Here is a 24,988-nt window from a genome sequence, read left to right on the forward strand (position 1 = left end):
ATCTCAGTTCTCTGACCAGGGATTGAACCCATGTTCCCTGCGTTGTGAGGCAGACTCTTAACTGCTGGACCACCATGGAAGTCCCGATCCTCAGTGATTAAGTCAGCCCCATCAGCTGTGGGTCAGCTCAGCTCCCGAGGTCATCTGAACCAGCAGTCTTGTCTGACTTTGGAGCTGGAGGCATGGGGCAGGGCTATCGGCCCACATTCAGAACAGAGAAATGGTGTCTTGCTTTACATAGTCTGAGGTTTCCAGTAAAACTGAAGCCATACCTCACTCTTATAAATTAATAGAAGCCTATTTCCAATGAACTGCATAAAGTTTCCTAGTGTAGTAAAACAGTTTGAGAAACTGTTGGAATGCCTTCTGTAGAGCCCTGAAGATCCTTATACTATGGATCATAATTAATAGGAAATTATTATTTTTTTTATTAATTCTTATTGGAGTATAATTGCTTTGCGCTGCCCTGGTGGCTTAGGGGTAAAGAATCTTCCTGCAATTCAGGAGCTGCAGGAGACACAGGTTCGATCTGTGGGTTGGGAAGATTACCTGGAGGAGGCCATGGCAACCCACTCAAGTATTCTTGCCTAGAGAATCCCATGGACAGGGGAGCCTGGCAGGATACAGTCCATGGGGTCACAAAGAGTCGGACACGGCTGAAGCAGCTTAGCACACGAGCACGCATAGTTGCTTTACGGTGCTGAGTTAGTTTCTGCTGTACAGCAAAGTGAATCAGCTATATGTCTACACATATCCCTTCTTTTTTGGATTTCCTTCCCATTTAGGTCATGCAGAGCGCCGAGTAGAGCTTCCTGTGCTACACAGTGGGTTCTCACTAATTATCTATTTATCTACATAGTATCAATAGGGCATATATGTCAATCCCAATCTAATAGGAAATGATTTTTTGACCAACAAATTATATCAGTGATGGAAATTTTACAAAGGATTTTCATATACATGAACTTATTTTTTCCTTCTAAGAACCCCTGGGGGGCAGGCCAGGCCGGACTATAAACAAAGCCAAAGAAAAGACAGCAAACACAGGGCTGTTCAGTAACCGGCCTCGTGTTAGAACCTGGGCCTTGTTTCTCGAAGCACAGAGGTGTGGCAGACAGGACAAGGCTGGAAGAATTGTTTGCGAAGAGTAGATTTCCATGTGCTTTTTTCCTTTCTTTTTTTTTTTTAGCTAGCACCACACCTGTTGTGCTTTTAGAGTGATTGAAAATATCTCACTAATCCACATGCAGTATTTATTTTTTTCCCTTCCAAAGAAGAAAACAGTTTTTTCTTGCTATCACTTCTCTCTGACACAGCTCAGCCCGTGATAAAGCTTTATAGCTGGCAGGCTCTGTTTTTTCTTGTCTGTGGCTGTCAGCTGTCCGGTAACCATCTATCTTTCTTTGGTCTCTACTCTCCATTTTTTTTTGTAACATGAAAATCTTTGAGAAAATACACTTGGCACTCTATTTTTCAAGAGCCTTACAAATGCTCATTTCCCTTGACTCAAAAATCCCATCCTTATACAAACTAGCATACTGCTGCTGCTAAGTCACTTCAGTCGTGTCCGACTCCATGCGACCCCATAGATGGCAGCCCACCAGGCTCCCCCGTCCCTGGGATTCTCCAGCAAGAACACTGGAGTGGGCTGCAATTACCCTCTCCAATGCATGAAACTGAAAAGTGAAAGCGAAGTCGCTCAGTTGTATTCGACTCTTAGCGACCCCATGGACTGCAGCCTACCAGGCTCCTCCATCCATGGGATTCTCCAGGCAAGAGTACTGGAGTGGGGTGCCATTGCCTTCTCCAGAAACTAGCATAAAGAAAGAATTAAAATTAGCCTAAGAAGATCATCTTCAAGCTCGGTCCACAAGAGATCAGGCTGAGTTTTATTTACAATAGCAAAAACAGAGAAAGCAATTTCAGTGCAGCAATAGAGAGATGATAGGTAAATTACGGTATGTCCATTTGATGGAAATACTATGTAGCCATTCACTTGATGGAGCAAATTGTAAAAACAAGGAGAACATGCTTTCAACAGACTATTAAGTAAGGATACACACTTGCTTATATCACACGATGATGGCTTAAAAAAACCAAAACCAAACTCACAAAATCTACACGCAGAAAAAGAGATCTGAAAAAATATTTCAAGGTATTCAACTCATGATGTCTTTAGGTGGTTAAACTTTGATGCTTTCTACTTTTATGTCTTTTCCAAGTCTACAGTGCTGCATGGGTGTAACTTCTGAAACGGAAAGATGATAAATCCTTTGCACAGTAAGGGTGTGAACTTAAAGAAAAGTCGGACTTGAACCAGAGCCCTGTCACTTCCAAGGTCTGTAGGTTAGGCCTCTCGGTATCAGTTTCACCAGATGAAAACTGAGGATGCACCACACTGAGTGGACAGGGTTGTTTGGGAGTTAAATTAATTTACTAAAATTAATAGCACATATTAGAGGCATTATACCTATTAAAATGGTTGAATGAATTATTTCTTACTCAAGTGATGAGGGTGGGGGGGCAACTTCCATCCTCACCTTCCAGGTATGACCAAATATTTATTCAGCCATCTGGTGTACATTTATGAAGTATCTACCATGTGCAAGAAATTGCAGTAAGAGCATGGTTTCCGTGTCACTAACATCAGACACAGATGTTGCAGCCTCATGCGACATACAGGCTCAGGAGAGAGAACGGAAACTGGGGAGAAATCGAGTTATACACTTGAAAGAATAATGGTGTAAAATGAAAAAAAAATGTAAATCAGATTTTTAAATTGTTTATTCCATGTAATCCTCACAACAGCCCTTTGAAGTCGAAATGCTTTCCATTTCATTTGGACAAGCAAAGCCTGAGAGACTGAGGCCCTTGTTTAAGATGCCACAGCTGGTGAAGGCAGAGCAGGGTGTCCATCTCAGGCTGGTGGGTCACTAAAGCCCACGCTAAATCACCTCCTACTCTGGCTCTGCAAGGCCCTCTTTCACCAGGTCCTTCCCCATCATGCAAGACCCCAGGGACATCTTTTGGGTCAGAATTTCCTTTGAGGTCATAACTCAGCAGTGGCCACAGGACTGGAAAAGGTCAGTTTTCATTCCAATCCCAAAGAAAGTCAATGCCAAAGAATGCTCAAACTACTGCACAATTGCACTCATCTCACACGCTAGTAAAGTAATGCTCAAAATTCTCCAAGCCAGGCTTCAGCAATATGTGAACCGTGAACTTCCAGATGTTCAAGCTGGTTTTAGAAAAGGCAGAGGAACCAGAGATCAAATTGCCAACATCCACTGGATCATGTAAAAAGCAAGAGAGTTCCAGAAAAACCTCTACTTCTGCTTTATTGACTATGCCAAAGCCTTTGACTGTGTGGATCACAATAAACTGTGGAAAATTCTGAAGGAGATGGGAATACCAGACCACCCGATCTGCCTCTTGAGAAATCTATATGCAGGTCAGGAAGGAACAGTTAGAACTGGACATGGAACAACAGACTGGTTCCAAATAGGAAAAGGAGTTCGTCAATGCTGTATATTGTCACCCTGCTTATTTAACTTCTATGCAGAGTACATCATGAGAAACACTGGACTGGAAGAAACACAAGCTGGAATCAAGATTGCCGGGAGAAATATCAATAACCTCAGATATGCAGATGACACCACCCTTATGGCAGAAAGTGAAGAGGAACCTCTTGATGAAAGTGAAAGTAGAGAGTGAAAAAGTTGGCTTAAAGCTCAACATTCAGAAAACGAAGATCATGGCATCTGGTCCCATCACTTCATGGGAAATAGATGGGGAAACAGTGGAAACAGTGTCAGACTTTATTTTTGGGGGCTCCAAAATCACTGCAGATGGTGACTGTGCCATGAAATTAAAAGACGCTTACTCCTTGGAAGGAAAGTTATGACCAACCTAGATAGCATATTCAAAAGCAGAGACATTACGTTGCCAACAAAGGTTTGTCTAGTCAAAGCTATGGTTTTTCCAGTGGTCATGTATGGATGTGAGAGTTGGACTGTGAAGAAGGCTGAGCGCCGAAGAACTGATGCTTTTGAACTGTGATGTTGGAGAAGACTCTTGAGAGTCCCTTGGACTGCAAGGAGATCCAACCAGTCCATTCTGAAGGAGATCAGCCCTGAGATTTCTTTGGAAGGAATGATGCTAAAGCTGAAACTCCAGTACTTTGGCCACCTCATGCAAAGAGTTGACTCGTTGGAAAAGACTCTGATGCTGGGAGGGATTGGGGGAAGGAGGAGAAGGGGACGACAGAGGATGAGATGGCTGGATGGCATCACTGACTCGATGGACGTGAGTCTGGGTGAACTCCGGGAGTTGGTGATGGACAGGGAGGCCTGGCATGCTGCGATTCATGGCGTCGGAAAAAGTCGGACACGACTGAGCGACTGAAGTGAACTGAACTGAACCCATTTATTGCTGGTCCCCATGGAGGGAGCTTCTATGTTAGAAAGAAGATGTCTTTGTTAATGCTGCTGCTGCTGCTGAGTCGCTTCAGTTGTGTCCGACTCTGCGTGACCCCCACAGACCGCAGCCCACCAGGCTCCCCCGTCCCTGGGATTCTCCAGGCAAGAGTACTGGAGTGGGTTGCCATTTCCTTCTCCAATGCATGTAAGTGAAATGTGAAGTCACTCAGTACTAGGAGACAGTAAAGAGCTTATGGAGTTGGGCACTTACTCACAGGCCAGGAGGGCTAGAAAGAATGACTTGGGAAGAATGACCGCAAAGGGGTACCTGGGGGAACAATGGCTGTCTCTGATGATGTACCCTTAGAGACGCTCACCCTGCTTCCTGGTGTGATTCCCTGGACCCCCTGAATGGCCTAAAATTTATTCAGAAGGCATTTATTAGGGCTTTGGGGGCACCCAGCCTGGTCTTCGACTTGGGCTGGGGGGAAGGATGACTTCATGGATCACTTGAAGAGACCAGACATATAAATATTAAAGATTTTAGGCTAAAGCTCAGTGCCACTGAACCAGGATCAGGAAAAGGGAAACTTGGCAGGGCCCTCTTTTTCTATCAAGTCTAATTTCCCTAATATTATAGGTGAACAACTAAAGATTCAGAGACGGAAATTAACTTTCCTGAAGCTGCACAGCAATGGTAATCAGCTTTCAGTACAGGAGGAAGTAAACGAGGACGGGCTTTCGGAAGTGGGGAGCTGACTCAGCAAATCACAACTAAAGAGTGTTGACGCTGAATTATTCATTCAGCAAACATTTGCTGGGTGCTTTATCGGGGGTCAGGTCCTGTGTTTGGGCATCAGGGATATAGAAGATGCCCTCAAAGTGCCACCACGATAGTGCTGGGGAGGCGACAGAGATGCCAGGAGTTGGGAGAGTACAGAGTAATAAGGGCTCCCTTGGCGAAAGGTGGGAGCCTGGGGACTTGGGGAAGTCAACCTGGGGTTGTGAAATGATGGATGAGTTCCCAAGTGGACCCAGAGGAGGGGCATAACAGGGAACGGCACGGGCAAAAGCCCAGAATCTTCAGCGAGCGAGCATGTTTCTTCGGGGGGGCCAACAAGCCGTTTGTTTGTTTGTTTGTTTTTTAATTGTATTTACAGCAAAGGAGATGCAGATGTAAAGAACAGACTTTTGGACTCAGTGGGAGCAGAAGAGGGTGAGATGATTTGAGAGAGTAGCATTGAAACTTGTACATTATCATATGTAAAATAGATGACCAGCGCAACTTTAAAGTATGAAGCAGGGCATGCAAAGATGGGGCTCTGTGACAGTCTGGAAGGACAGGGTGGGCAGGGCGGTGTCAGGGGGGGCAGTGTTCAGGATGGAAGGGACACATGTATGCCTAGGGCCAATTCATACTGATGTATGGCAAAAACCATCACAGTACTGTGATTATCCTCCCATTAAAATAAATAAATTAATTTAAAAATTGTATTTACAGTTTTTCATTTTAAAATACGTAGATTTATTTATTTGGCTGCGTTGGGTCTTAGTTATGGCACGTGGGCTTCTCTAGCTGTGGCATGCCTGACAAGCTATTTATTATGATGGTTAAAATACAAGATTCTGTGGGGGCGGTAAATGATGGGGCCAGCTCATGGCTGGACAGCCCTGGGCAAGGATTAGAAGATGGGGCGTCTGCTGTCAAGGAGGGATTAGAATTTAGGAGTCTAGAAAACTTGTGTGTGTGAAGAACTCTAACACACAGCAGAGACTGTCAAGAGCCACAGGCAAAGCTGATTCAGAGGGAAAAAAAACCCCTCACTTCCAGCTGTGGGCATCTGAGCTGGTTTCCTGGAGGAGGTGGCATGTAAGGTGAGCAGGAAAAGAAGCTTGTTAGATTTATACATGAAGAGCTGGAAGAGAGGGAATTCTGAGAAGTAGAAATAGAGCAGACAAAAGTTCAGAGTCAGGGGCCTGCCGTGAGTGGCCCCGTTTGATAGAGCATCTCAGGCAGTGTGAACCAGGATGACGGCAGGCCTTGAACTTTGGCTCCACGAAGCCATACTCGACTCTTTAGACAGCAGGGAGCCACGGAGGGTGCCTGAGAGAGGGGGGAGCGGGCTCAGGGATGGCTGTGAAGTCTGACTTTTGGAATACCTCCCTTGTCTCAAATATGCAGGAACTCCCACTAGGGCAGGGAGAGGCAGAAACACAGAGGAGTTTAAAAAGAAGGAAAAGTGAACCCTCAGCGGTGATGGTTAGCGAGGCAGAGGATGCCAATGGGCTGGGGGCAAGACCAATTACGCCTTCAAAGCCACTTCCAGCCCTGGCTGTTAGGAGTCATTTTTTAAGGCTTTATCCAGAGGCTGTTACTGAGAACCTGGTGACCTCCCCCAAAGCAAAGGGAGGATTAATTGGGTGTATTTGCAGCCTGGGGTGCCGGTGTAAGACCCTGGCTCTGACTCCTGGGGCCAGTACGCAGAGAAGGCCAAGCAAAGACCCACTCAGACAACCCAGAGGTCACAGGGCAGAGTCAAGATCCTTCTATGGGCAGCTGTGGCTTCTGGGTGATTGGACTGGGGGGAGGGGAGGGTGACTAAGAGGAGGGAGGCTTCTAGACCATTCTAATTTTAGCATCAAAAGTCCCATATCCCCTCAGACCCCCTCAGTTCTGGGTACACCAGGATGGTTGACAACCCTAGATGTAGCCGCTAGAAGCTTCGGAAAATTAAGTGATTGCAAACTTGAACCGTTGCAGCCCAGCCCCAAGTCCTAAGTTGCTGAATTTATTGGCATAGGTTACTAATCATTTTCTCTTACTGCCTTTTCTCTATCTATAAAATCTAGGGACTTCCCTGGCAGTCCAGTGGTTATTAAGACTTCGCCTACAAGTGCAAAGGCTGCGGGTGTGCAAAGGTCAGGAAGCTAAGATCCCACATGTCTCAAGACCAGAAAGCCAAAATATAAAACAGAAGCAATATTGTAACAAAGTCAATAAAACTTTAAAAATGGTCCACATTAAAAAATATTAAAAAAAAAAAAGAATCAATACTGACGTCATTTCTCTCCTTCCTCATGCTGATAACTTGTCCCCCTCACCACCCCCCCCCCCATCATGCTGAGTAGGGGTTTATCAATTTTATTTATCTTTTCCAAAAAAATCTTCTGGCTTCATTGTTTTTCTCTATTTTTATATTTCATTAATTTGTATTCTGGTCTTAATGATTTCCTTTAGTGTGCTTACTTTTGATTGAATTTGCTTTTCTTTTTCTAGTTTCTTAATGTGGAAGCTGAGATCATTGATTTGAGACTTTTCTTTTTCTAATATGTGTGCTTAATTTTTCAAATTTCCCTTTTTAGTACTGCTCTAGTGGCATCTACAAATGTTTGTATGAGAGACTTTCATTTTTATTCGGTTCAAAATACTTTCTAATTTCCCTTTTGATTTCTTCTTTCACTCATGGATTATTTAGAACTGTGCTACTTAGCTTCTAAATATTTGGGAATTTTCCAGGTATCTTTCTATTATTGATTTCTAATTTAATTCCATTATAATCAGAGAAGATACTTTATTTTACTTGAATCCTTTTAACTTTATTGAAATTTGCTTTATGGCCCAGAATATTGTCTATCTTGGCAAATGTTCTGTGTGTACTTGGAAAGAATGGATGTTTTGCAACTGTTTCAGGGAGTGCTGTATAAACGTCCATGAGGTCAACTCGGTTGATAGTGTTGTTCAAATATTCTATATCCTTGCTGGTTTTCTGTCTACTTGTCCTATTAATTATTGAGAGAGGAGTCTGAAATCATCAATTATAATTGTAGAGTTATCTATTTCTTTTTTTTGCAGCTCTATCAATTTTTGCTTTACGTATTTTTTGAAGCTTTGCTATTAGGCACATAAATGTTTAAGGTTGTTATGCCTTCTTGATGAATTGACCCTTTCATGATTAGGAAATGACCTTCTTTGTCTCTGGAGATATCATTGGCTCTGAAATCTACTTTGTCTGACATACCAACTTTTGATTAGTGCATGCACGGCATATATCTTTCCATCCTTAATTTAAAACAAAACAAAACAGTGTGCATGTTTATATTTAAAACACAGGTTTTTGCTTTTTTGGTAACTAGAGTATAGTTGGGAATTGAGTTTTTATTCAGTTTGACAATCTATCTTGAGATTGAATGTAGTGCTTAAACCATTTTCAGGGCTTCCCTGGTGGCTCCGCGGTAAAGAACCCGCCTGCCAATGCAGGAGATGCGGATTCAGTTCCTGGGTCAGAAAGATCCCCTGGAGAAGGAAATGGCAACCCACTCCAGTGTGCTTGCCTGGAAAATCCCATGGACAGAGAAGCCTGGGGGGCTACAGTCCACAGGGTCACGTGACTCAGACACTAAACAGCAACAGACCACTTTCATAATGTATTTATGGGTGTGTCAGATTTGTCTATTATCTTGCTATCTGTTGATCCTGTTTGTTCTCCCTTCCCCTTACTTTTGCCTTCTATTACACAATTATTTTTGTGTGTGTGTGATTTTATTCATACCCTTTGTTAGGTTATTAGCTGTAACCTTGTTTTGATATTTTAGTGCTTGCTGTGGGGTTTATAGTGTGCACCTTTAACTTATCACTGCTCCCCTTCCTGTGACATGGTAATACTTCATGTATCATATAAAAATCTTTCAATAGTCCTCTTTCATTTCCCCTGTCTTGGCTTTTATGCTATTGCTGGCATTCTTTTTACTTACACTTATGTTATAAACTTCACAGTACATTGTTATTATTTAAACAGCTATCTTTTATTTTTATTTTTTTTAATAATTTAAAAAATGTGTTTATTTTTGGCTGTGCCGGGCCCTCGTTGCTGTCTGGGCTTTTCTCTGGCTGTGGAGCTCCGCCTTCTCATTTTGGTGGCTTCCCTGGTGGCAGAGCACGGGCTCTGTGGCTCGTGGGCTTCAGCAGTCACAGCACATGGGCACATTAGTTGCAGCTCCTGGGCTCTAGAGCACAGGCTCAAAAGTTGTGGCACATGGGCTTAGTAGCTCCTTGGCACCTGGAATCTTCCTGGATCAGGGATCTAATCTGTGTCTCTTGCATTGGCAGGCAGATTCTTTATCACTGAGCCACCAGGGAAGCCCCTTAGTTATCTTTTAAATGTATTGAAGTAAGAAAAATACAGACTTACCAACACAGGTATCATTTCTACTCATCTCTGTTCATTCCTTTTATGTGAATCCATATTTTCATCTGGCATCATTTCTTTTTGCCTAAAGAACTTTAATATCTCTTGGAATTCAGATCTGCTGGTGATGGACCTGCTGGATCTTCAGCTTTTATATGTCTGAAAAAAGCCTTTTTTTGTGAAGATATTTTCACTGGGTATACAATTCAAGATTGAGTTTTTCTTCTTTCAGTACTTGAAAGATATTGCTTCACTGTCCTCTTACTTGCATTATTTTTAAAGAGAAATCTACAGTCATCCTTTTCTTTGCTTCTCTGTATGAGAAATGAATTATTTTCCTCAGGATGCTTTTAAGATTTTTCTCTCATCACTGATTTTAAACAATTCTGGACTAGTTTTCTTCAAGTTTCTTGAGACTGGGGTTTGTTAAGCTTTTAAGATCTGTGGATTTATAGTTTTCAAGAAGTTTGGAAAGGATTTAGCCATCATCTCCTCAAATATTTCTCTCTGCATGTCCCCTTTCTTAAAAAATCCAAATAAACATAAGTTAGGTCACTTGACACTGTCCCATGGCTCACTGATACGCTTCATTTAAAAAATTATTTGTTTTCTCTGTATTCCACTACTATTTCTTCAAGTTAACTAATCTTTTACTCAAGTATTATTATAATATTACTTGAAATAATCTTCTGTTAATTCCCTCCAGTGCATTTGCTGTCTCAGATGTTATAGTTTTTATCTCTAGGAGCTCAATTTGGGCCTTAAAAATACATATTCCAAGTCCATATGTTGAACATATGGGGTTTAGTTAATATTCTTTAATGACCTTGTTGGTTTTTTCTCATATGTGTTAGTTCTGAAAAAGTGAAAGTGAAAGTCGTTCAGTCGTGTCCCACTTTTTGCAACCCCATGGACTATACAGACCCCTTGGACTGCAAGGAGATCCAACCAGTCCATTCTAAAGGAGATCAGTCCTGGGTGTTCTTTGGAAGGAATGATGCTAAAGCTGAAACTCCAGTATTTTGGCCACCTCATGTGAAGAGTTGACTCATTGGAAAAGACTCTGATGCTGGGAGGGATTGGGGGCAGGAGGAGAAGGGGACGACAGAGGATGAGATGGCTGGATGGCATCACCAACTCGATGGACATGAGTTTGAGTGAACTCCGGGAGTTGGTGATGGACAGGGAGGCCTGGTGTGCTGCAATTCATGGGGCCGCAGGAGTTGGACACTACTGAGCGACTGAACTGAACTGGACTATACAGTCCATGGAATTCTCTAGGCCAGAATACTGGAGTGAGTAGCCTTTCCCTTCTCCAGGGGATCTTCCCAACCCAGGGATTGAACCCAGGTCTCCTGCATTGCAGGCAGATTCTTTACAAACTGAGCTATCAGGGAAGCCCATGTGTTAGTTCTGGGTTGGTCTCAAAGGATTAATCCTTCTCCTCTTTATAGGTTATATTTCCTTGCTTCTTTGTGTGACTAGTAATATTTGATTGGATGCCAGACATTGTGAATTTTACCATGTTGGGTATCATATATTTTTATATCCCTATACATTTTCTTGAGATTTGTTCTGAGACACATTTAAGTTAGTTGGAAATAGTTTGACCTTTGGTGGGTTTCCTTCAGGATTTGTTAGGAGGAAGGAGAGCAACTTTTGGTCTAGGGTTAATCATTCCCTACCACAGAGGCAAGGCCCTAATGGATACCTTGCCTCATGGTCCCAGGAATTACGAGGGTTTGCAGAGTGGTGTAGGAATTGACACTATCCGCAGTTCTGTGTGGGTGCCAGGCACTGCTCCCTCCAACCCTCTTAGGTCATTCTTTCCCTGACCTTGGGTAGTTTTCTCATATGCATACCCCAGTTGGGAGCCTGAATTCTGAAGGGGGTCCCTCTGTAGATCTCTGGCATTCTCTCTCTGGGCCGTCCTCTCCTCTCTGATCTTCTGTCCTGTGAACTCTGGCTGCCTTGGTTCTCCTGGAGCTTCAGCAAAGGGTTCCCAACTCAGGGCATCCCTGGGGGCTCTGCCTGGGTTTGCCTGCATGCACTGTGGTCTGGACACTCCTGAAGGATGCAAGCTGGGGCAGTCATCGTGCTCAATGTTTTTGTTCCCATCTCTGGGGATCACTGTTCTTTGCTGTCTAATATTCAGAACACTTGAAAAGTATTCTTTGAGGGGAGGGTTGTTTTAGGTAAGAGGATAAGCCCACTCTGTTACTACATCTTGCTTGGATGCAGGAATCAGAGCCTCTGCCACCACCACCCGTTTAAGCCATCTCTATACCAGGCTTATTTTAATCTTGGGGCTTAAATGCTTTGCCCAAGTAGAGAGCAGATTTGAGTCAGGTATGCCTGACCCAACTCTGTGTCATCAACCCTCCATGCAGAAAGGAGAGAGGGAGCTTCTTCACAATTGACATACTTGCCTAGTTATTACCAAATCTGATTCTTTCAAGAGCCAAGTGAGATACATAGGTGTTATTAGCCCACTGGACGGGTAGGGACTTGCCAGGTGGCACTAGTGGTAAACAACCTGCCTGCCAGTGCAGGAGATGGAGGAGATACGGGTTCAAGCCCTGGGTCGGGAAGATTCCCCTGGAGGAGGGCGTGGCAACCCACTCCAGTATTCTTGCCTGGAGAATCCCATGGACACAGAAGCCTGGCGGGCTACAGTGCATGGGGTCACAAAGAGTTGAACACCACCAAGCACACAGTGGGTGTGCGTCAGGAGGACAGGTAGAGAGTCTGGGGCCCAAAGAGGTATAGTGAGCAGCTCGTGGCTACGTAGAGAGGGAATGCAGAGTCAAGATTAAAACCAGGGCCTCTGTCCTCCATTCTGGGGCTGTATTTGCTGCTTCCTCTCTCCCTGCAAGGCAGCAGGCAGAGAGCTCAGCCTTCATTCCTGCTCTGTAGTGACACATGCATCTCCCCACTGGGAAGTGGATGAATAATACAGTCTGCTGCTAGAAAACACGTGGGAAAGCAGTGCCTCATGAATGCAGTGCCAGGCAGGCCCCTTGTGCTGCCTAGATGCATAGCATGGACAGTACCATCCTGTGTCTTTTGACTGTTGCCATGGTGTGTGGACAAAATAGGGGTATGTTTCCTTGGAAAATTTCAACAGTGACTCATCCTCATTTCTACTAGGACCAACTGAAGAAATGAGTAAGCCTCGGGGAATGGCCATAGTAATAGAGATGTTCGCCAGCCATCAGGAAATGTGTTGCTATCATTAAGTGACTTCTTAAAAGCTTGTAAAATAAAGCAACATCAATCACATTCAAAGAGAAATTGGCATCAGAAGGAGATGTGGAGCTCTGAAATGGATTCTTCTTAATTGAGGGTCTCTGTTCCTTTTGTTTATAGGGAATTCTGCCTATACAAGTGGTCAGAAGGCCTGGCTCCTTGGCCAGCTGTGAGCTCAGAGCAGAGTGGGGGGAAAGGGTGCAGGCTTTGGAAGCTGAAAGGTCTGGGTTTGGCATCTTAGTAGTGAGATGCACTTTCCACTACTCTTTCCACTATTAAGCCTCAGTTTCCCCATCTATAAGATGGGCACAGGGAAGCCCATTGCAAGGTGGCTGTGATAAGGCTACCTGGGTATAGTAGCTGGCCCGCCGTGGTCACTCACGACCAGCATCACACCCGTGGTCCTGAGAGTCTAAGGACAAAGAAAGACGGTGCCCATGAGAGCTCTTAAGAGCCTTAGACTGCAAGGAGAGCCAACCAGTCCATCCTAAAGTAAATCAGTCCCGAATGTTCATTGGAAGGACTGATGTTGAAGCTGAAACTCCAATACTTTGGCCACCTGATATGAAGAGCTGACTCATTTGAAAAGACCCTGATGCTGGGAAAGATTGACGGCAGGAGGAGAAGGGGACGACAGAGGATGAGATGGTTGGATGGCATCACCGACTCAATGGACATAAGTTTGAGTAAACTCTGGGAGTTGGTGATGGACAGGGAGGCCTGGCGTGCTGCAGTCCATGGGGTTGCAGAGAGTCGGACATGACTGAGCGGCTGAACTGAACGGATGAGGGCATCTCCACTGAATGAACTGTGATGGAAGCCTGCTGCTGATGTTAACGAGGGCTCATGACAGGAGAAGACACTCATGGGAAAGGGTGTTAGGACAAAAGGAGAGAACAAAACCCAAGTTCAACGAATAACGTGGACTAGAGATGATTGTCAGAACTTGCCCCACTCAAAGCCCTACTGAGAGGGCCCAGTCACCATGGACCTGGGGCGAATGGAGGTTATGAGGAGGTAAAACCATGTGCAAATGTGTAAGTTGGTTTAGGAAGGCTGCCAGTCGGGAGAGGACAGAGAGATGGAGAGCATCTTGTGTGGCCTCTGAAAGGAGAGAGAGAGAAAGAGTGACAGGGAGGAGGGGGGAAGAGAGGGCAGAGGAGGAAATGGAAGGAGGAGGAGGAGGACTGGGAGGCAGAGAAAGGGCGAGAGGATGAGATGAAGCGAGAGACACGCGCAGATGGAGTAAGAGAGAGCAGCTCCTCGGTTCCGGCTTTCAGACGCCATGAACTGTGCGCTCTTGTCTCTCCTTAAGCCCTTCTGCAGCCTTCGAGGACCATGGCCTATTCCAGGCATTATCCTCTGAAGGCGATCTGTTCCTTGTGACCCCGAACAAACAGCAAGGCCCACAAAGAACAAATGGCAAGGAAAGATACCCAAAGCATAACCATGCCTTCCTTTAAGTGGGGGTTCTATGGGTTCTTTTTTCCCATTTTTCTGTTTTCCCCCAAAGCTTCTTCACTGAGCATATGTGAAAACCTTGCTGGCCCGTAGGACCCATGGCAGCTGCCATCGTACCCTTTTTGGAGCCACTGTACCTGTGCTGAATTCATGTCTGCATGGCCCCTTCCCTGCAGGCCTTCTAGTAATTTCCATTTCCTGAGCTGACTTTCCTTTCTCTACACCTGGACTTCTCACAGCACCTGCTCAGAGGGAGGCCGTGTTTCCTGTCTGGGTTCCTCTCCGAGTTCCTGTTCTCTTGGATAGAATAAAAGCAGGGCACCCCAGGGTAACTGAAGGCCAAATTTCTAAATGGTTTGAGTTCTTGGCTTTGGTGTCAAGCTGGTCCTGATTCCAGGTTGTACTACTTGCTGGCTGCATGTCCTTGGCAAGTTTCTTAACTTCCCTGTGCTCCAGTTTGATTTTATGTAAAATAGTTTCCTACCTTTAATACTTTATTAAATTTGAGAAGCACACCCAGGATTGAGGGTAGGATTCTGAAAGCATTTAGAAAGATTTTGGACTCAAGAAGTACCAGTTCTGTTTCCTTGACTTTTATTTTTGTCCATGCCTTGAGGCAGGCAGGGATCTTAGTTCCCAGACCAGAGATCGAACCAGTGCCCCTGAAAGTGGAAGTGCAGTCTTAACTACTGGACTGCCAGGGAGGTCTCCTGATTCCTTGAAAATCATTTCTGCAAAGTGATGTTTCCCATGCTGCCTTGTCTGTTCTGAGAGGCGGGGAGGCCCTGCCTGTGTGCTTCCTCATTGAGGTTCATAGCTGGGTTCAGCTGCCTTTTCTTCCGTCTGCCATCACCAAGCACCAGCGTGTCCCCAGCATCCTTTCCCTTGGGGTCACAGAAGCACCTGCCCCAGCAATGGGCCTGGGGCTTGACTTCAGGAGCAACCTGACCGCTTTGGGTAGAGCATCCCTGACCCTGGCTGGGTCTGCTCACTCCTGGTGCTGCTGGCTGACTCCCTCCTGGCCTTTTCTTGGAGGTTTGGGTGGCTGAGTTCAGCTCAATTCAATACACATCGATGGAGGCCTTATTACGTACTGAGCACTGGGGAACACACACAGGAATGTCTCAGTCCCAGAGACAGGCACGTGCCAAGGAAAAGAAAGACCTGTAAGTATATATGTTACCTGTTACTTGTAGGGTGGGGCAGGGAGATAGTGTCAAGCTCAGAGCAGGGATGAAAATTGAGAGTGGGGACAGCCCTGTGATGCATGGTTGAGGCAGGGAAGAGAAAAATACACTTTTAGGAGTTATGGAATCATTAACGATAGCTATCAATCTAATCCAACTTAATCAGCACAATCCAATCTAATTCAATCTCATCCAACCCACTGGGCTAATTAAACCTGTCTTACGTGGATGGAGGATGGGCATGCTGCCAAGCACTATGCTCTTCAATCTTAGGGAACGGTGCACTCTGGCTCCAGACCTGGGTAGGGTGGGACACTAATTTTTTTTTTTTTTTTAATAACTAGACAAAAGTCTTTACAAATTTGCTTTTCCTGGAAGGGGAAGCTTCAAGCTGTCAGTCTTTCCCTATGACCTCTGCATGTGCCGGGAGCAGAAGCAAGGTCTGGTAGAGGCTGTCCTCTGGGGAAGGTGTGGCAGGGCCATCCCGCTTGGCTGGTGGGAACAGAAGCCACACTCCTGGTGGGCGAGCCTGTCTGTTTGATGCCGGGTCCAAACCAGAAAACAGATCTGTAAGCAGCTACATTACAAATGTCTTTAAACAACCGGGCTTCCCTGGTAGTGGTGGTGTTTAGTCACTGAGTCTAGGTGGTAAAGAATCCGCCTGTCCGTGCAGGAGACACGGATTTGACCTCTGATCTGGGAAGATTCCACATGCCACGGAGCGACGAAGCTCGTGTGCCACAACTACTGATCTTGTGCTCTAGTGCCCAGGAGCCGCACCCACTGAGCCCACGAGCCCACGAGCCTGCGCTCCACAAGGTGAGAAGCCTGAGCATCGCAACCGTGAGAGCAGCCCGAGGTCGCCACAACCAGAGGAAAGCCCACGCGGCCATGATGGCCCAGCAGAGCCAAAGACAAATAATATCACTTAAAAAAACCGAGACAATTAACCCATGAATACACAAGCGCGTTCTTATTATAAATAGTCCAGGGATCCAGAAAAAGTGGAAAGTCTTGCACTCTCAATTTTGTTCTGAGCAGCTGTCAGTATTTTTTAAATTCTCCAGGATTTTAAATCCTCCAGAATTCTTCTGTGTGTTACCATGCATACATGTGCATTTATAAATATATAGTTTAGTCTAGTGTGGGGGTATTTTTAATAAAAATGAGACCACACTGCATGTGTTTTTCTGTCTTTTTCCCCCCCACTTATCAATATGTCTCGAAACATTTCCCCAAGGGACCTCCATTTTAACTGTTGCAGGGAATTGGGGGGAAATACATAAGCATTTGCCCTCCTTAATTTTATCATCCTTTCATTGATGAACATTTAGGCTGTTTCTAAATTCTTGTTCTCACAAACAGTGCTGCAGAAGATCTTAATCCTTGCTACTTGGGATACATGTGGACATACTTCTTTAGGGCAGATTCCAAGAAGGAAAACTGCTCCATTGAAGAGGGGGTGTGCTTTTTTATTTAAATGGGTGCTGTCAAGTCCCACTCAACCCCCAAGTCCAAAGGCCCTACCAGTTTATCCTCCCCTCAACAGCTGACCATCTGCATTCTTCACAACGCGTGCGTGCTCAGTCACTTCAGTTGTGTCCGACTCCTTGTGACCCCATGGACTGTAGCCCGCCAGGTTCCTCTGTCCTTGGGGATTCTCCAGACAAGGATATTGGAGTGGGTTGCATTGCCCTCCTCCAGAGGATCTCCCAGATCCAGGGACTGAACTTGCGTGTCTTATGTCTCCTGAATTGGCAGGCGGGTTCTTTACCTACCATCACCGCCTGGGAAGCCTGCACTCTGCATAGACGTGGTGTCTTTTCTGGGGTCCTGTTCTCCTTCTGCTTCTTCCTTTTACGGTCTGCTTGGCTCTCCTAGAGACCTTGGTCATACACTATCTTCCTGTTCTTTGTCACCTAATTGTGTCAAAGGACAGGAAGTGCTATCTGAAAACATAAAACAGGACCTCCTGCTGGCCCAGTGGTTAAGACTCAGCACTTTCATTGCAGGGGACATGGGTTTGATCTTAGGAACTAAGATCCTACATGCTGCATGGTGTGACCGTAGAACAAAACCAAACCAAAAAAAAACCCAGAAAGCAGGTAAACCAAGGAGGGATGAGTCTCATTTAGGACTGATTTTTTTTTGGTTGTTGTTCCCTGATAGGATGTGCTGCAAGGTTTGAAGCAATTCATTAACCAATATTGATTCACTCTGCAATTGATTACTTAATTAACTGATTGACAGCATTACAGTCTGTGCTATATGCTCAGAGTTGTTGCCTTCAGACAGCACCCGCTCCTTGATGGAGCAAGACATGCAAATAACTTGGATTATTTAGATAACTTTGTATTAATAGCCAGTTGGCTGTTGTTAAGGGCTTCCCCAGTGGCGGTAACAAAGCCGTCTGTAATGCAGGAGATGCAGGAGATGTAGGTTCGATCCCTGGGTCAGGAAGATCCTAGAGGAGGAAATGGCAACCCATTCTGGTATTTTTGCCTGAAAAATTCCATGGACAGAGGAGCCTGGTGGGCTACAGTCTACGGGGTCACAAAGAGTAGGACACAACTGAGCATGCACATAGGCACGTGGCCGTTGTTAAAATTTTTAAATGCAAAAAGGAGAGAGATCTCAGTCTGTGAGAAATCAGAGATGCTTTATCGCGAGAGCTAACAGATTAACACCAAGATGTACTTGCTCACAGGGAATGATTACAGGGACTGTTGGGCCATTTATCACAACATAAATAGGGACTTCTCCATCCCTGGAGGGCAACAGTTGTTTTCAAGCGGGAAGGAGGGGAGAGAAATAGGAAAGAGATGTCTTTTCCAGATGCCCTTGCTCTTGCCCTTGCCAAGGGAGTCTGACCGTCAGCAGGACTATTCACATTCATGCATTTGTTCTGGTTGATATTTCTAAAAAAAATTGTCTGTGACTATCTAGCCTTCCCCATTGTCAAGAAAAAGCTTTCAGCTTGCATAAGGAGGTGTCCTCTACAGAATTTTTTCCCCCTTATATAAAAAAAACAACAACCATCAGAAACCAAGGCCACCCTGTTCAGAGTTCAGATGCTGCTCATGAATCAAAAGAGAAAGTGGTCTGGGTAGCAGGACTCAATCAAAGAATGTTCTGATGGATTAACTTGCCTCTTGAGTAAGATAAAGTAGGTGAGTCAACAGACAGTAGATCTCCTTTCCTCTGCTGGGTCTGAGGAGGAAATAAGCCATGAAGAGATAAGCAACTGGCTTCTGATGTCAGAATCAGTGAAGAGAGGATCCAGGACAAGCTAGTTCTGCCTGGAAGGATGCTGATGAGAGTGGGTACCATTAAGTTCTGGACTTTGGACCCAGGCTGAAGTTGCCATGTCTGTACTATTTTTGGTTTATCCCTTTTCCCCCATGCATGCATGCATGCTAAGTCACTTCAGTCGTGTCTGACTCTTTGCAACCCCATAGACTGCACTTCTGCATATAAGTTAAATAAGCAGAGTGACAATATACAGCCTTGACGTACTCCTTTCCCGATTTGGAACCAGTCTGTTGTTCCATGTCCAGTTCTAACTGTTGCTTCCTGACCTGCATACAGATTTCTCTTGAAGAATTTTCCAAAGTTTGCTGTGATCCACACAGTCAAAGGCTTTGGCCTAGACAATAAAGCAGAAGCAGATGTTTTTCTGGAACTCTTTTGCTTTTTTGATAATCCAATGGATGTTGGCAGTTTGATCTCTGATTCCTCTGCCTTTTCTAAATCCAGCTTGAACATCTGGAAGTTCATGGTTCACATACTGTTGAAGCCTGGCTTGGAGAATTTTGAACATTATTATGCTAGTGTGTGAGATGAGTGCAATTGTGTGGTAGTTCGTGCATTCTTTGGCATTGCCTTTCTTTGGGGTTGGAATGAAAACTGACCTTTTCCAGTCCTGTGGCCACTGCTGAGTTTTCCAGATTTGCTGGCATATCAAGTGCAGCACTTTCACAGCATCATTTTTTAGGATTTGAAATAGCTCAACTGGAATTCCATCACCTCCACTAGCTTTGTTTGTAGTGATGCTTCCTAAGGCCCACTTGACTTCACATTCCAGGATGTCTGGCTCTAGGTCAGTGATCACACCATCATGATTATCTGGGTCATGAAGATCTTTTTTGTACAGTTCTCCTGTGTATTCTTGCCACCTCTTCTTAATATCTTCTGCTTCTGTTAGGTCCATACCATTTCTGTCCTTTATCACGCCCATCTTTGCATGAAATGTCCCCTTGGTATCTCTAATTTTCTTGAAGAGATCTCTAGTCTCTTCCATTCTATTGTTTTCCTCTATTTCTTTGCATTGATCACTGAGGAAGGCTTTCTTTTCTCTCCTTGCTGTTCTTTGGAACGCTGCATTCACATGGGTACATCTTTCCTTTTCTCCTTTGCCTCACTTCTCTTCTTTTCACAGCTATTTATAAGGCCTCCTCAGACAACCATTTTGCCTTTTTGCATTTCTTTTTCTTGGGGATGGTCTTGATTATCACCTCCTGTACAATGTCATGAACCTCCGTCTATAGTTCTTCAGGCACTCTGTCTATCAGATCTAATCCCTTGAATCTATTTCTCACTTCCACTGTATAATCATAAGGGATTTGATTTAGGTCATACCTGAATAGTCTAGTGGTTTCCCCTACTTTCTTCGATTTAAGTCTGAATTTTGCAGTAAGGAGTTCATGATCTGAGCCACAGTCAGCTCCCAGTCTTTTTTTACTGACTGTATAGAGCTTCTCCATCTTTGGCTGCAAAGAATATAATCAATCTGATTTCAGTATTGACCATCTGATAATGTCTATGTGTAGAGTCTTCTCTTGTGTTGTTGGAAGAGGGTGTTTGCTATGACCATGGAACAACGGACTGCTTCCAAATTGGTAAAGGAGTATGTGAAGGCTGTATATTGTCACTCTGTCTATTTAACTTAGATGCAGAGTACATCATGTGAAATGCCCGGCTGGATGAAGCACAAGCTGGAATAAAGATTGCTGGGAGAAATATCAATAATCTCAGATATGCAGATGACACCACCCTTACGGCAGAAAGTAAAGAAGAACTAAAGAGCCTCTTGATGAAAGTGAAAGAGGAGAGTGAAAAAGTTGGCTTAAAATTCAACATTCAGAAAACTAAGATCATGGCATCTGGTCCCATCACTTCATGGGAAATAGATGGGGAAACAATGGAAACAGTGACAAACTTTATCTTTTTAGGCTCCAAAATCACTGCAGATGGTGACTTCAGCCATGAAATTAAGACACTCGCTCCTTGGAAGAAAAGCTATGACTAATCTAGACAGCATATTAAAAAGCAGAGACATTACTTTGCCAACAAAGGTCCATCTAGTCAAAGCTATGGTTTTTCCAGTGGTCATGTATGGATGTGAGAGTTGGACTATAAAGAAAGCTGAGTGCCGAAGAATTGATGCTTTTGAACTGCGGTCTGGAGAAGACTCTTAAGAGTCCCTTAGACTGCATGGAGATCCAACCAGTCCATCCTAAAGGAAATCAATGCTGAATATTCATTGGAAGGACTGATGCTGAAGCTGAAACTCCAATACTTTGGCCACCTGATGGGAAGAACTGACTCATTAGAAAAGACCCTGATGCCGGGAAAGATTGAAGGCAGGAGGAGAAGGGGATGACAGAGGATGAGATGGTTGGATGGATCAGTGACTCTATGGACATGAGTTTGAGCAAGCTGCAGGAGTTGGTGATGGACAGGGAAGCCTGGCATGCTGCAGTCCATGGGGTTGCAAAGAGTCAGACAAGACTGAGCCACCGAACTGAACTGATAAAGCTCTTAATCTATGATTGATAGATTGTCTGCCTCTACTGCTAGACTGTAAGCTCTGAAAAGAACCAGGTCAGCCCCGTTCATCATTGTATCCCCCTGGCACATATTAGATGCTCAATAAATGAATGAGTCAGCAGGAAATGATCACAGAATGGGGCAGGAAGGCTCATGGCCTGTGTGAGGGCAACACGTGGATCAGAGGGGGCTCCTGTGGAGCAGTGGGGGTACAGTCACTGGAAAAAGTGATAGCAAGAGCCAGGATATGGAATTTGGACTTTATTTTCTAGGTTGGGAAAGACATCGATGGGTATCAAGAAGGATAGTGAGATGAAAAAGTAGGCCCTTTTCTCTCTCTTTTATGCATTCATTGAGTCATTCATTCCATTCAATACATTATCAAGCATCCTCTACATGCAAGGCACTATTAAATCTGAGATACAAAGAGCAGAAATAAGATAGAGTCATATCCTCAAAGAGCTCACAATCTGGTAGGGAGATGGATAAGTAAACACATGATTATCATGTGCAAATTTTATGCTAGAGATTCACACGGAATATTCCAGGGTGGCCTTCTGGAGGAGGGAACATTGGAGCTGAATCTCGAAGGACACATACAAATTAGGTAAAGAAAGGGTGGGAAAGGGGTTGCTGGCAGGGATCAAGAGGAGTGAGCATGTGATGCTTGAAAATAACTGCACGCAGTTCAGGAGATTTAGTACTTTGGGTGGGAGGCCAGGGGAGTAGAGAGAGGTACTGCTGACATGTAGGCAGGGGACAGAGCAGAAAGGGTGTGAAGAGGTTCCTGGACTTCATTCTCAAGGAAGTGAGGGAGGGAGATGATCAGATGCATATTTTAGGAAAATCGTGTTGATGGAGAGAATGGATTGGAGAAGGGCAAAGTGGGCAGCAGAGAGACTAGCCAGGCAGCCAGTTCTTATAATGAAGGACCGAATTAAAGCGAGTCTGGGGTGGGTGATAGTGATGGCTGGTGTTTATTGAGCACTTGCTGGGTGCCAGAACTGTTCTGTGTGCATACATTAACTCAGTCTTTTTTTTTTTTTTTCCACCATGCTGCGTAGCATGTTGGAACTTAGATCCCTGACCAAGGATTGAACCCTGGTCCCTTGCACTGTAAGATCAGAGTCTTAACCACTGGACTTCCAGGGAAGTCCTTCACTTAGACTTCTAGCTACCCTCTGGGATAGAAACCGCCATAATTCCCATTTTACAGATGAGGAAATGAGGCACAGGATCGCCATCTAGGGAATGCGTATTTGTACTCAGGCCATTTAGAGGGTTGGGGGACCATCAGGGAGCAGCAGTTTTGCCGTAGAGGTATGTATGAGACAGGAGAAGAGGGTTCAGTTTAGACTGTTGATTTGAGATGCCTATGGGACTCCGAGAGGAGGCATACGACAGCACCTGGAGTATTGGGAAGAGATCTGGGCTGGAGACAGTGACCTGAAAGTCATGGTAAAGGAGACTCATTCAAAGAGACTGCAGAATGAGACAAGCTGCAACGAGCATCTTGGGGCTCCCACCATCTCAGGAGTGACCAGAGAAAGATGTGCTCATGAAGGCAGCTCAGGAGGAACAGGCTGAGAGGTGAGAAGGAAACCCAGACCAGAGTGGAGAGAAGAGGGTCTCAGGGAGGGCGTGGCCAACAGCCCACCTGCTACTGGGAAACCAGGCGGGATTCAGTGAGGAGTGTCCTTACCATCCAAGATTGGGTTTGGCCACAAAGATTTCATGGGCGGATGATGAAGAGTTTCTGTGGGCTGCTAGAGGTGAGCTGGGAATTGAAAGGGAGGTGAGGAAGTAGAGAGAAGCAAGTCTAGAGAGACTTTGGAGACTCTCTTAGGAAGACAAGGAGCAGAAGAGGCTGCAAGGCAGAGGGGAGGCAGATGGAGTGATTTTATCTCTTTCTAAGACTTGAGCATATTTTGTGAGAACTCACTTTGGGATTTCCCCCAACAGAGCTGTGTACATTGGCTCATCCTAACCAAGCAACACTTCTTTTAAGGACCCTTCTGCCTCCTCCACCTCCGCTGTGGCCTCCACTCTGACAAAAACAAACTCTCATCGTGTAGGAAAAAAAAAGGTGAAAACCTGACTCTTGGCAAAACCATCTGGGGCTCTGAAGACATTTCTCCCTTAGAGACGGAGTGGCAATAAGTGGGCAAGTCGCTAAGCTGGTCGATGCTTAATTGATTCTTATTTTCATCTATTTTTGGGAAACACTATTCCCTGTTGATCACGGAGGGGTGGCCACACAGCAATCTATCCTGCCTTCTGGCGCCTCCCTGGTGCTTTCTGGAGCAGAACTTTATAATACCCTGTTTGTGAGGCTCCAGCTTCAACAGTTTGGAAGTTGCTGAAGGCATGTGAAACAAATTCTCTCCCCTGCCTTGAAAAACACAAGTGGGCAAGCCTCCATTTCTAATGGGGCCCGTGAAGCATATTAAGGACCGTGGATCCGGCTGTCAGATTGACAAACGAGTCTCCTTGTTTGAAAGGCACTTAGGAAGTTGTATTTGGAAGCCTGAGAGGAGCTGTCAAAAGCGACTGGGGGGCCCATCCCAGATAACATCTGGGCTTTTTTAATTTGGGGTAGATTGAGAGTAATGTTTTGAGTTGTGAGCCACGATGGGATTCCATCCAAATGTTGGTGATGTGGCCAATCTACGCCGAAGGCAAAGGCTTAGGCTTCTATAGGAACCGACTGTGCCCACACAGCCTGCCAATGACCTAATTGGGGCCTGCGGGACCCCAGCGTTTGTGTCTGCCCCGTATATTTACAGCCCCAGAGAGGCTGGCGGGGAGCTGCTTGATGCAGGGTGTGGTGTGACAGTGGGCGTTCTCCTGGGAGTGTGGCTAAGGCCCAAGTGGGGAACCAACACACAATCCAGGTTGTGGACTTGAAACCGTTCTCCTTTCCAGGGGCTCCACACTGGTTAGTAGAAGGAATTCTTGGTGAGAACGGGGTATATCTGGGCAGTGATTGTCAACTCTGGCTCCTCAAGGCATTTCTTTCTTTTTAAAATCTTTCTTTCTTTCTTTGGCTGTGCCGGATCTTAATCATGGCACGCAGGATCTTCCATCTTCATTGCGGCATGTGAAATCTGTAGTTGTGGCATGTGGAATCTAGTTCCCTTGACCAGGGATCGAACCCAGGCCCCCTGCACTGGGAGCAGGAGTCTTAGCCACTGGACCGCCAGGGCAGTCCCTCCCCCTGGACACTTCTGAAACCCTCGCATGTAAACCCAGGTCCATGTTCCCCCTAAAACTTTTTGAACAATGAGGCTGGTGGCCAACTGCCTGCCTGGAGTCTCCAGATTCATTCTAAGTCCCCCCAAGAAGCATGGGCAGGGTGGTTAAATAAAGATTTGATGGACACATTGGATAAAGATTTAGAAAAACAAGACTTGCCACCAGGATCTTTGAGGAGGAAGTTTGAGACTTTTTTTTTTTTTTAATTCCAAAGCCCATGCTTTTATTTATTTATTTATATTTTAAATTTTATTTTATTTTTAAACTTTACAATATTGTATTAGTTTTGCCAAATATCGAAATGAATCTGCCACAGGTATACCTGCGTTCCCCATCCTGAACCCTCCTCCCTCCTCCCTCCCCTACCCTCCCTCTGGGTCGTCCCAGTGCACCAGCCCCAAGC

General features: G+C 45.1%; 1 protein-coding gene across 1 annotated transcript in view; it reads right to left on the reverse strand.

Annotated features, from left to right (window-relative positions):
* Window positions 1-24,988, reverse strand: part of ASIC2 (acid sensing ion channel subunit 2) — a 295,279-nt gene that overhangs the window by 44,348 nt on the left and 225,943 nt on the right. The gene's annotated exons all lie outside the window — the stretch shown is intronic.

Source organism: Bos grunniens, chromosome 19 (assembly GCF_055505025.1).
Source record: "Bos grunniens cultivar Pamir isolate PY7600 chromosome 19, Bosgru_T2T1.0, whole genome shotgun sequence".
Lineage (NCBI taxonomy): Eukaryota > Metazoa > Chordata > Mammalia > Artiodactyla > Bovidae > Bos > Bos grunniens.